Below are 12,189 nucleotides of genomic sequence, written 5' to 3' on the forward strand. Positions count from 1 at the left end.
GCTAAGATGGTTGCTACTTGCAGGATGTCACTATGTTCCAAAAGATGGTTGGGAAGTCCTATATATCTCACCATCACTAGATTGAACTTGAGTTATGCTTTGGGTGTAGTGAGTCAATTTATCCAAAAGCCTTGCAAGGTTCACCTTGATGCAGTGAGAAGAGTAGTTAGATATGTGAAAACCACAATAAATGTTGGCTTGTTTTATGTGAGGAAGGAGGAATATGCTTGCATGGTTATACCAATGCAGATTGGGCTGGCAGCATTGATGATAGAAGGTCAACTAGTGGGTATGCATTCTCTAGTGGGAGTCATGTGATAAGTTGGAAATGCAAGAAGAAAACCACCGTTGCTTTGTCTAGTATAGAAGCAGAGTATAGAGGGGCTACCATAGTAGTCTGTGAAGAAACTTGGTTGAGATTGCTTCTTCATCAGTTGGGTGTATGCATCGATCGTCTAGTAGTGATCTATTTTGACAACATAAGTACTATCATGCTGGCCAGGAATCCCATTTACCATGTAAGGACAAAACCTATAGAGGCCCACTATCACTACATTGACATCAGGGAGAAAGTGATAAGTGGCAAAATTGACTTGCAATATGTGAGGACAGATGCCCAGATTGCTGATATTTTTACCAAGTCTTTGGGTAAAGATAAGTTCTATCTTTTTAGAGATGCTTTGGGTCTATGTGATGTACAAGTTCATGCTAAGCTTGAGGGGGAGAATTGTTGATGTATAGATGTTGTATGCATGGATGTAGAGAGTGTATATAGTTGATGAGGTGGTTTCTTGAAAGTATGGATGTGAAGAGTCTTATGTATCATCTCGGAAGCAAAGATTATTGAAAGGAGAATATAAGTGTAACCCTCTTCTCTCCCCCATAATAGATGAAGTATTTTCATGAGCTATGTGAGGTATATGTATCTTCCTCTTGCCCTCTTATGCATTTTCATATTCATTTTAAAATAACTTAAAAATGCCCCCAAACGCTCCCCCCCCTTTCCGCTCTTTCCTCTCTCCCCCCCTCCCTTTCTCTCCCTCTCCCCCCTCCCTCTCTTGGTGGCTATAGCCACTAAGCCCCACTCTGCCCCCCCATCTTCTCTATGCTCCCCCCCCCCCCCCCTCCATCTTCCTAATGGCTACAACTACCAAGACCCGCCCCCCCTTTTAAACCCCCCTCTTTTTAAATTTGAATTAATATGCCCACTTAATTTTAAATAAAATACCCCCCCCTCCCCACATTTTGTTGGTAGCCATGAACGTTAAGGGGAGGGAGTGGGAGAGGAGAGAGGAGAGGGGGGAGAGGGAGGGGAGGGGACCGGGCCATTTTAATTTATCTAAAAAGGAAGGGGGGAGGGTGGTGGCCTGGGGGTGGGGTGGTGGTGGGAGGAGGGAGTTTTAATTTATTTAAAAAGAGTGGGGATGGATGGGGCTTTGGTAGCCCTGGCCACCAGGAAGAGAGGGGGGTATCTAATTTCTTTACCAAAGAAGAGGGCGGTAGGCGAGGGGGGGGGGGCGGATTAGCAGCTGCAATTGTGGCCACCAAGAAGGGGGGGGGGGGGGAGGTGGGGGGCTGCATTTTAAATTTATTTAGAAAAAGAGGGGGAGGGGGATTCTTGGCAACCATGGTTTCCAAGGGGGAAACGGAGAGATAGGAGAGAGAGGGAGGGGGAGGGGAGAGGAGAGACAGGAGAGAGGGAGGGGAGGGGGCAAGGTGAGATAGGAGAGAGAGGGAAGAGAGAGGAAGATAAGGGAGAGGAGGGGGGGATGAGAGAGAGAGATACAGAGAGAGAGAGAGAGAGAGAGAGAGAGAGAGAGAGAGAGAGAGAGGTTAACATACTCGAAAGGCCCCACGGGCCTATGGGACAAAGTACATCAAGAGAAGGTGACACATACAAGCCTTTGTGGGTTTAAGCAAAGGGCACACTAGGGTCTTTACTAAGTGCTATGCTAAGCTAAAGAGTTCAAGCTCTCAAATTCAAAACTCAAATTGAAAACTAAGATTCAAAATAGGAAACCCGATGCCATGGTGGCTCACTGGTGGGTTGAAAAGATGTTTTGGACTTGTATTTGTTGAGTTATCTCTTGTTCTAGCAGAGGATGTGGTCTCATTGACCTTTGTATCTAATGGGCTATCTCAAGAGTGATGTAGGCTCACCTTTGACAGTCTCCTTTGAGGAGAGCTAAGGTAGACCATACCTGGATAATTGTGTGTGCTCTGGTTACTCTCTGTGTTTCTAGATCAATAGCATCACATTGTCTCTTCTTGCTAATCCAGTCTGCCCTCATGTGCATGGTCTTGTGTTTCTAGACCAGTAGCATCACATTGTCTCTTCTTGCTAATCCAGTCTACCCTCGTGTCAAATAACTCCTCCCCCTCCACCCCATTTCGTCATGGAGTTGACTCAAATGGGTAGAAACCTATGGCATGTTAGTGTGATTAGTCGACCTCAGCCTCCTGTAGTCACCTCTTGATATTGTCTAATCTATCTCAATAGTTTTTCTTTATGCCATTGCATCTCAATTGGATAGAGGCTAATGCAAACTTGGTCATGAAAGTGGGTCAATTGTGAGAGTGGACCAACGTTGTGCCTTACTTGAAAGAGGTAGTGGTATCTTCCTCGGAACTCATAGTAGGCTGGGTAGACACACAAGAAGCGCTCCCTTGTCTTGACCTCCCCCAAAAACCTATAGATCTGCTACGTCTCTTTGGGTGTGCTTGCATCTTACCCTGACTTAATCCTTAACTGATGGGATGAGACGTGCATCTGCCAAATGGAAATCATCAATGCATGTGAGACTTGTCTATCCTCTAGGTAATGGGGTATGATGATCAATCCATCCTTTGATACTCTTAAGAAGTGGTCACGATAAACTTGGACTTGCTGAGGAACTCCTAGTCCCCCCCCACCCAAGTCCTAGGTGATGGATATTAAGGAGATCTAACTATATGATATGGTTAATCTCACCCCAAGGGACCAACTTGCATCCATGCTGTACTCAAAGGTGGGAAGTCAATCCATCTAAATTCCATGACTGGCAAACCATGTGGATGTGCATGCATACCATGTTGCGATGTCGCCACTCTACTAATTGTCTCAATGACTTTAGTGCTAGCCTTGGTAGTCTCCACTTGGGTAAGGTTCAAAATTTGTAGAGGAATGTCACTCTCTAGAGGATGGCATAAATCTCAAGTGGATGGCAAACTTTTCTTGTACTATCTAATGGGGGACTGAGGGCTTACTCTGAATCATCCTAGACCCCATAATCACTTGTAGCCTCTCAAATATCCTCTAATATGTTGCCGAGAGGTCACTCCCTCAAAAAGATGCTGCATACATTGTCGGCCTCACTAGGGTGTCAAAAAGATAACCCTTCATCGATCGATCTTGGAAGCATGCCTAAAAACACTGCCTCTCTTGTTAGGCCAAAGCTCCATATCCTTGTGTGAGTCATGCCCTTGCTACATGGACCATCTTGAAAACTAGCCCTGTGAAGACTGGCCCCTAGTATGTGTAGGATTGCACTATCTTCATTGGCTCACCTTAGTAAGTGAAGCTATGTCGGTGCAATATAGTGTGTGAATTGTTGAAGATCATGTAGATGAACTAGTATGTCGTGCATGCTCCTCTCTCTATATCACTGATATAAGCAATTTTAAATATGACCTAAAGAGAACTATCACTCTCCAAAGCCTCATATTCCACTGTCTCTTCTCATCTCTCTCCTATGGGTTGACCCCCAAGTGTATCCTATCACGCTGGGCAGGCCTCTCTTGGGAATCTTCTCAGAATCTTATGTGTCTAGTGTATCTAAAATCACGTCTATGTCGATGTAGGTCTTTGAGAAACCCCCTAGGCTAGACAAAAGTGTGCCATTACAATTCCACACTACCATCTTTAACATAATTTGTGCTCTCATCTCATGAGTCAGATAGCATCATATGTTGTCTACCTCCCCTTCTTCCTTTTCTTCCTCATTTGCCCTCTCTCAGATGATTACTTTCCCACCTTTGTATGGAGCCCATTTCCCTGCTTGTCAAGTTTTCATCATGTGTACCATTTCCCCACTTTGGTGCTCCCACTATAGGAGTGTGAGTTCATCATCTAAGTATATCTTAGTGCCTTTCAAAGTCCCTCATGCTCTTGTGGGTGGACTTATCCATTGCTTTCTAGAGTTTCCTCACTAGTGGCCTTGCTAGTGTCTCAACCTTGCTCAGTCTCCAAGGTCGTGATATTTACACCCATCTTGGTAAACAAAGCCTTGGCATCTGCCATTGGGGTATCATCCATTCTGAGACCTCAAACTAAGACATTTATGGCCTTGCTACTCCTCCTTTTATCCTCTTCTAAGGCATTAAAAAAAAACTTCTTTGGGGTCTGTTGTGCCTTTTTTGACCATATCTAATTTCCATTCTAGTATAGTAGCTTCCCCTTTTGTGTTTTTTTGTGTGTAAATTTAGCATTCTTACCTTGCACGGTGGCCTACAAAGATACCAAATCTTTTTTGAGTTTTTCATTCTTAGATTTTAGTTCTTCCATTGCCTTGTATGCCCCTTCCGGTGCTCCTTTATTATCTCTTAGTTGTTATATCTCGATCCCCATATCTTGCATTTGGTCTTTAGGGCTAGTCTTTTTTGATTCCCATGCTACTCTCTCCTTTTCCCATTGATCCCTCTTGTTATTCTCATTCTATCATTGTCTATGGCAACTTTCAAGGCTTGCTTTCCCCATGCATTTTGACACATCCTCATGTTGGCATATTATCTGTATTTTTTATTTTCATTCTGATAGTTCTTTGTTTGCTGTCTATGCCTACTGCATGATCAAAATCCCTTTGCTAGAATGTGATTGATATTCTTATCAATACTGAAATAACTTCCCTCTGTTTAGTAATGTATGCCATTTTCAAATTCTAAGCTATTTGTTGCTTCTTCCCAGCATTCCAAATTAAAATTCTGGGGGCACATTTTTGTCTAGAGTTCCAATTTATTTTGGGGGGGGTGAAGAGAGAGAGAGAGAGAGAGAGAGAGAGCACTAGTTGAATGAAGGGGTTGCCACTTTTTGCAATCATCATGCATCCTCTCAAAATAGAAGGGGATGTACTCAATGACATTTAAATCCATTTTCAGGTGGCCGTTGCCTTTGACCTTAGACTTGCACAGGATGCCCCGCAAAAATGAGCACTCATCCTCGTCTCTCCCTCTTCGCTCCCTTCTCCCACCGCCTTGCTTTTTCTCCCTTTGGCTCCCGTTCTTTGCGTTGATTACCTTAACCCCCAAGCGTGCCTTCTCGTCTCAATTGCCATTTGTGGATACTTGTGCGAGCGTAATTCCATGGCCAGTACTGCTGTCGGCGTGAAGGAGTACCCTAATGCTTAGTCTCTACCTGGGCAGCTGATGGCACTCGGGAGGTAGAGAGAGGAAAAAGGGAGGGGAGAGGGGGTGGGTAACAGTGAGGCATCCGATGGCAGGACTGCGACTTGGGATTGAACGTAAGGAAAAGGAGGGAGAGAGGAGGAGGGGTCAGTGGTGGCCAGGGAGGGAGTGGAAGATAGAGTGGTAGCGGGCAGGCTTGGCAGAGGGGGTTGGCCAACGAGGCAGAGGGGAGCAGGATTAGGAGAACCTAGTTAGGAGGGAGGTAGTTTAATTTGCATTGCTTTAATTAAATTAAAGTTTTACATTATGGGCTTTAGCTTAGGTTAATTGTTTAAGTAAATCACAAACTATTTTTTTCAATGAATCTTTCCAATTTTTTAACTTTTGTGAATCCAATCCAAATTCTGAATGGCACCACATTTGAAACGTAAAATTACAAACCCAATGCAAAAGGTTTCATGCAAATCCGATGTTTAGATTAGGAGATATGGAATTAAGGAGAATCGATTATTGATATTATTGATTGATTATGATTATTAGGGAAACCCATTCAAATATTGTTTCAAATGTTCTATATGATAAAGTGGGATATGAAGGTCAAACGTCTCAAGGAGGGTTAGAAAGGGCAAAACACTTCGTTTTCCTATCATCCAACTCCCTTCCAAGCGTTATGGACGCTACAAGCGTACACTCAAATTCAGTTTCTGCCGCAATTTAGCTTCACAAACTTGCTACAAAGAATTCAAGTTCATCTTCAGCCACGCACAAACATTACGTCAAGGCAGACCCTCATTCTAGCTTCACAACATGACGTCCGGCAACCCACCACCAGTTCCTGAAGATAATGAGGAGCCCACAGGAGCAGCTCCATTGCTATCTGCAAACAACCACCCGGCACCTTCTGAAGATGATGTTCATCTTTCTCTTCAGAACATGGCGATAACCAACCCTCCATCTCCCGAGGATGTTGCTCTTAGGACGCCAACAGATTGTCATTTCGTTACAGCAGGAGAAATATCAAATTACATAGCACCAGACATAGAGGACAATATTCTGCTGAACCTGCCAATTGCAAGCCTTGCCCGTCTCCGTTGCACTTGCAGACGGTGGAACACATACATATCTTCCATTGAGTTCTCAATCAGACGTTCTCAACGTCTTCCTCGTGAGGACACTTGGATTGTGTTCAGCCATCCCGGAGGTGGAAAGGTTAATTTTCTGGATGTGCGTATGCTTCGATGGCGCAATATCCACTACCCCCACGACCCGGCAGCCATGCCTATAGCGGCACACTCCGGGCTCGTTTTGATGTTGCGTGAGAGACGCGCGAGGATTTACTTCTCGGTTTGGAACCCATTAACAGGACAACTGCTGCATCTGCCCGTAACAAACGCAGTACTGAAACACCCATCGATCTGTGGGTTTGGGGTATACGATGCGCAGGCGACGGCGTACAAAGTGGTGGTGACAGGGCGCTGCGATATCTACATGTCAGATATGATGATAAGCGAGGTATACGATTCGAGGCACAGGGCCTGGAGGAACGGATGGGTAGAGAGCCGATCCCTGTTGGGTTTCGGGTTCACTAGTGCGGTCTTCTCGGGGGCAAAGTTCTACTGCACGGTGATGTATGGCAACGGAATCTGTGTCTTCGACGAGACGGCGATGCGCTGGGGAAGGACGATGACGAACTTCGTGGGGCGGGTGCAACAGCTGCGGAACACGTTGATGGATCACGAACAGCAATTGGTGCGGTTTAACTGGCAGAACATAAATCCAAGGCGTTGTCCACTACGAAGGACGATATGCAGAGAGGCTGACGAAGTGGAGTCGCCAATGGATCCTCTTCCTGTGGAGCCATTCAACGAGTTCAGGGTCTCCTTACCTCGTCGCTTACACTGTTGGAAGTTGCCCTTGAACATATGTGCCTGGCAAAATCAAGTGTTTATAAGAACATCTGATGGCGTTGATCAATCCTTTCTGTATGACATTTCTCTCAATCTCATGCACCACCTCCCTCCTTGCCCATCCCCTCCCCGTACTTGCATGGGCTTCAATCCCAACCCCTGGCAGGTTCCCTAACCACTATAAATATACTTTCAAGAATTGCCTCCACATATCTTCCTTCCCATGCAAGGTATAGTACAATCTCCTATCGCAACGGATTTATACGAGCATTTAATTCCCCATTCCAACTTTGATTATTCCCAGCCCTTTCCTTGTTTTTGGTGTGAGTGCCCAAAAGAAGAAGAAGAAGAAGAAGAAACTTAGATTCATCAAAGAAACTCTATAATTGAGGATCAATTATTTATTCCTTTTTAGCTTCATCACCTACGCTAGTCCCTAATGTAGCTTGTCACCTTGATTACAAAAGGTCCAACCTGTAAGTACATACTTTAAACATCATCCTCAATTTTGGGAACTTTCGACTCAACTATCTCCTTGCATTCTAGATGAGATTATAGAGTTCCTTGGGGGATTCACCTCAAAACATTTTAGAGTACCAAGTGCATTCTAAAGGAAATTAACAAGATTACAATAACAAGATGGGTTTCTAAAATTGAACTTGAAAAAAAATTCCATCAATTCATAAATAGAGAGGGTGCTTTTATAGGGGGGGAAATGTTAGCTAAGGAGTTCTTTAAATGTTAGCTAAGAAGTTCTTTAAATAACACTTGAAAGCATGTGATACATAGGGTTTTTTTGTAGTGCACCCCCGAACAGTGTTTCGTTCTCGTTTTTTCACACATATCCAACAAGATTTTCTCATTAGGAGCGTAAGATAATAAAATTGTTTATTAAATTGGTTCATATTTAGACACAATCAGAATTCCCCATAGAACTTACAAACGATTCATCTCCATGTTTTAACCTCGTTTTAATCCCCATGTAATCATAGTTTCATGAATTTGACTAAGATATTTGATGGCTAGGAACTCTTCTCATTATAGTTCTAAAACACCTTTAGTTTGGTTTGTTTGCATATGGTGCTTCATAATGATTAATCACTAATAAATGACCTTGTTTATCCAATTGTAAGAGTCATTCATGTTGACATTTTTTAAGATAGATCATACCGTTCAAAATTATAAACTTCTCTTGGAACCTTGCAATGTTCATAACAAGGATAATGGGAACATGAAATAAATTTAACACATGAAAAGAAGATAGCTTTAGGCTCTTTTAAGTTTTAACTTTCTCCTAGCTACACATGCAAAGTATCTCCATTCTTGAATAGCAGGCTTCCTACATAAAATTTTGTAGCTCAAATAAAAATATCAAAATGAAGCAAACATGATGCAATGTGAAGCAAAAACTTGAAAAAAAAAGAAAATGGAGGGGGGGGGGGAGAGAGAGAGAGAGAGAGAGAGAGAGAGAGAGAGAGAGAGAGAGAGAGAGAGAGAGAGAGAGAGAGAGAGAGAGAGAGAGAGAAATTATCACTTGCTTTCATATAAAATGGAATTGGGAAAAAAAAGGCTATCAAAGTCTTTAACTTGCGAAGATCGCAAAATACGAACTATTTGTTAAAGCATAGCTTGTCCAAAATCGTAGTTTTGGTTATATAGAAAATAGAGCCTTTTGTTGAGATACCAATAATCCATACTATGGTAGAATATGAATATTATATGATAATGTATGCCTAATTAGTAATTATGCATCACATATGATCATGCCGGGAGGCACAACATGGCGGCAGGCGGAGAGCTCTAGGTGCAAAGGGAAACCAGGTGTTGCGAACTTGCGCGGCTGGGAGGCAGTGGCAGAGTGGAGCATTGAATGCAAGTTTTTTTGAATCCATGGCGGCTTGGCGCGTTGAAAGTTGAAACTTGAAGTCTCTGACAACCTCTTTCCAGCTCCCGCGCTCCCAATCGTCGCTGGAATCGCACCAAGAGATCTTCTATGTGTTTGTGTCCCATCCTGCTTATGTCTCGCATTTGTCTGGCTCTTTTTATCTATTACAGGTTCCATGGGATCGAAAATATTCATGCTGCCCATGGATACCTTTTCAATCAGTTCTTCAAGGACGGGATCAACGATCGCAGCGACAATGAATACGGTGGTTCCATTCAAAACCGTTGCAGGTTTGCCTTATAGGTTCTTTCTACTGTCGTCCAAGAGATGGGGCACGACCACACTCCAACACCGATTATCCCAAGCTATTGACCACTTGGACGCAATAGACTCCAATCCACGGTTTTTGAGCTCAACAAGTTCAACCTGGCTTACTTGCACATCACTGAGCCTCGATTCACCAACAAAGGAGAGAACGGAGTCTTGCAAGTTGCTACATTGTTGTGGTGCCATGGGCTTACATAATAGCCAATTTGAGAGAGAGAGAGAGAGAGAGAGAGAGAGAGACCATTGCCATAACAAATGTTTTTTCCAACTAAAGGCAATGTCAAGGCTTAATTGGACACATACATATATTTAATGGATCTATAAGAGAGAGAGTATGCAATGCTGAGAGAGAGAGAGAGAGAGAGAGAGAGAGAGAGAGAGAGAGACCATTGCCATAAGAAATGCTTTTTCCAACTAAAGGCAATCTCAAGGTTTAACTGGTATTTAAACACATACATATATTTAATGGATCTGTAACAGAGAGTATGCAATGCTATGAAAAACATTTTTTGTAATTGAAAGCAATGTGAAGACTTAAAGAAGATACAATTCCCAAAAAGTATTTAAAATTTTGTAAATAAAACCTCAAAATTTCTTCTTGAAAATGACGGGCCAAAAAATCACCTTGGTTAGCAAATTTGAGATCATCTGACGTGTGAAGAGTTTGACAAGAACGCTAAGACATGTAGTAGAGCAAATGGCATGCATGGACTAGTTGCAAACCAAAGTAGCAACTGTAGTGTAAACTGTTTGCAAAACTCCACAACTTGAGGTGAAGCAGAAGACCAGTGTGACATTGAGCTAGAGTTTGCTAGACTAACACGAGGCACAACAGAAAACCCGAGGTGCCAATGGGATTGACAATGTCACACAACACTGTCGTAAGGATAGTGTAGTCTCCACAACATGGTGCCAACACGTGGCAACATTGCAGTAGAGCACAGCAAGTAGATTAGGTAGTAGGGTGTGACAAGGATTTAGAGACACGAGGAAAGGTGAGGGGAAAAATTAGAGATGAAACAAGTTGGCATTCGTTTAGATAATGCGAGTAGATCAATGCTATCTTTTGAAGGCTTTAGAGGCTTCTTTGCCTAAAAAAATTTGGGCTTCGCCATTTAAGTCTAAAATTTACATAATAATAAAAATATTTTGGCCCAATAATTTGTCCTTTTTACTAAAGGTTGGTGGGACACCCAATTAGATGGAAGCAAAGATGAAAAGCTTTGCAAATTGATAGGTCAAAATAAGAAAGGTTATACTCTATCCAAGTAAGGGATTCACTAGGTTCACAACTCTAGGCCAAGAGCAGCTTCGATGCACCTGCTACAACTATTGCAAAGTTGGAATTTAACGATGGAGTGCAAATGCCCATTTCAAAGGCTTTCAATTGAGTGATCAATAATGCATTAATCTTTGGATCTATGAGTTGTTTTTGGAAGATTTGTTGATTTGGACCCAAAACGTCCAACATGAAAAATACACAAGGGACATTGATAGTGATTTTGATCTGGTATCGTTGAAGGTTTTGGATCATGAAGTCTCCCTCTTTCCATGAAGAATGTAACGAGGGGAGGCACAGAAACAAGGCAAGCAAGCCCACTTTCACGAGAGGTGCATGAAAGAAGAGATTCATCACTCCTTTGGCATGTGTAAATACTCTGTAAGGAAAGAGAAGACCTCTGCAATGGGTGTGGGTAGAGAGAAGGGTATGGGTTCTCATGTTGATGGTTCAAGTGATGGGGCAGGTGTGGACAAGAAGTTCATGTGTGAAGGGATCATGTTGCATTTGGGTAGAAAATTGCCATGAGGATGTTTAACCCTTTATAGTCTCTTTGCAACAATGAAATGACCCTAGCTCGACACATGACTTAGATCCCATTGGACCGATCACATCTCAACATACCATGGGATTTGATTTTGGCTTAGGAAATGCCTCCATGGAAAAACCAGCAACCTCTCTTGCCTTATAAAAGGGTCTCCTTCTTTGAGTGGTCTGAGTATCTCCATGCCAACTTTGGATAGTAGAATGGACATTCTTAATGCAAAGAAATACATTGCATTGGTATGGATCTAAATGCTCTATCGATGCACAATCAAATCAACATTGTAAAGGATTAATTGACTAATCTTGAAAACTCAAATGGTAATGATCAGCTAGAGGGAAGAATAAATAGGTGAACAGAGGTGAGGGATTCATGGGAGTCTTCATCGTGCTACATGGAGAGGGGAGGAGAGGGATAGGGGAGCAAAGGTGAGGGGGGGCATGGAATGAAGGTGAGGGTGCAAGTTTGGAAGGAGAGGGGATGGCAAGGTGGAGCAAGGGTTCGGGATAGAGAGCAGCCACACAAGGAGCTGAGGGGTTGAGGGAGATGGCACAAAGAGAGGGGGTGAGGGAGTAGCCACGAGAAGAGGGGAGTGAGAGGAGGAGGGAGCAACCACGATAAGAGGGTGTAGTAGCCACGAGGAGAGTGAAGGTAAGTGGATTGAGGGAGTATTTGTGAGGAGAGGTGCAACACTCAAGGTGAGGGGGGTTGAAAGAGCAACTATTGCAAGGAGGCTATGAAGGTCATGAAGGGGCAGACACTAGAGGTAAGGTATGGGATCTCTAAATCTATAAGAGAGAGTAGAGATGAGGGGTTCAAAAGGTTGCTAGAAACAAAGGAGAGAAAGTAGATGGGGGGATAGAGGACG

Source organism: Dipteris shenzhenensis, chromosome 8 (genome assembly GCF_047967505.1).
Source record: "Dipteris shenzhenensis isolate YYH24624 ecotype China chromosome 8, Dip_SZ_1.0, whole genome shotgun sequence".
Lineage (NCBI taxonomy): Eukaryota > Viridiplantae > Streptophyta > Polypodiopsida > Gleicheniales > Dipteridaceae > Dipteris > Dipteris shenzhenensis.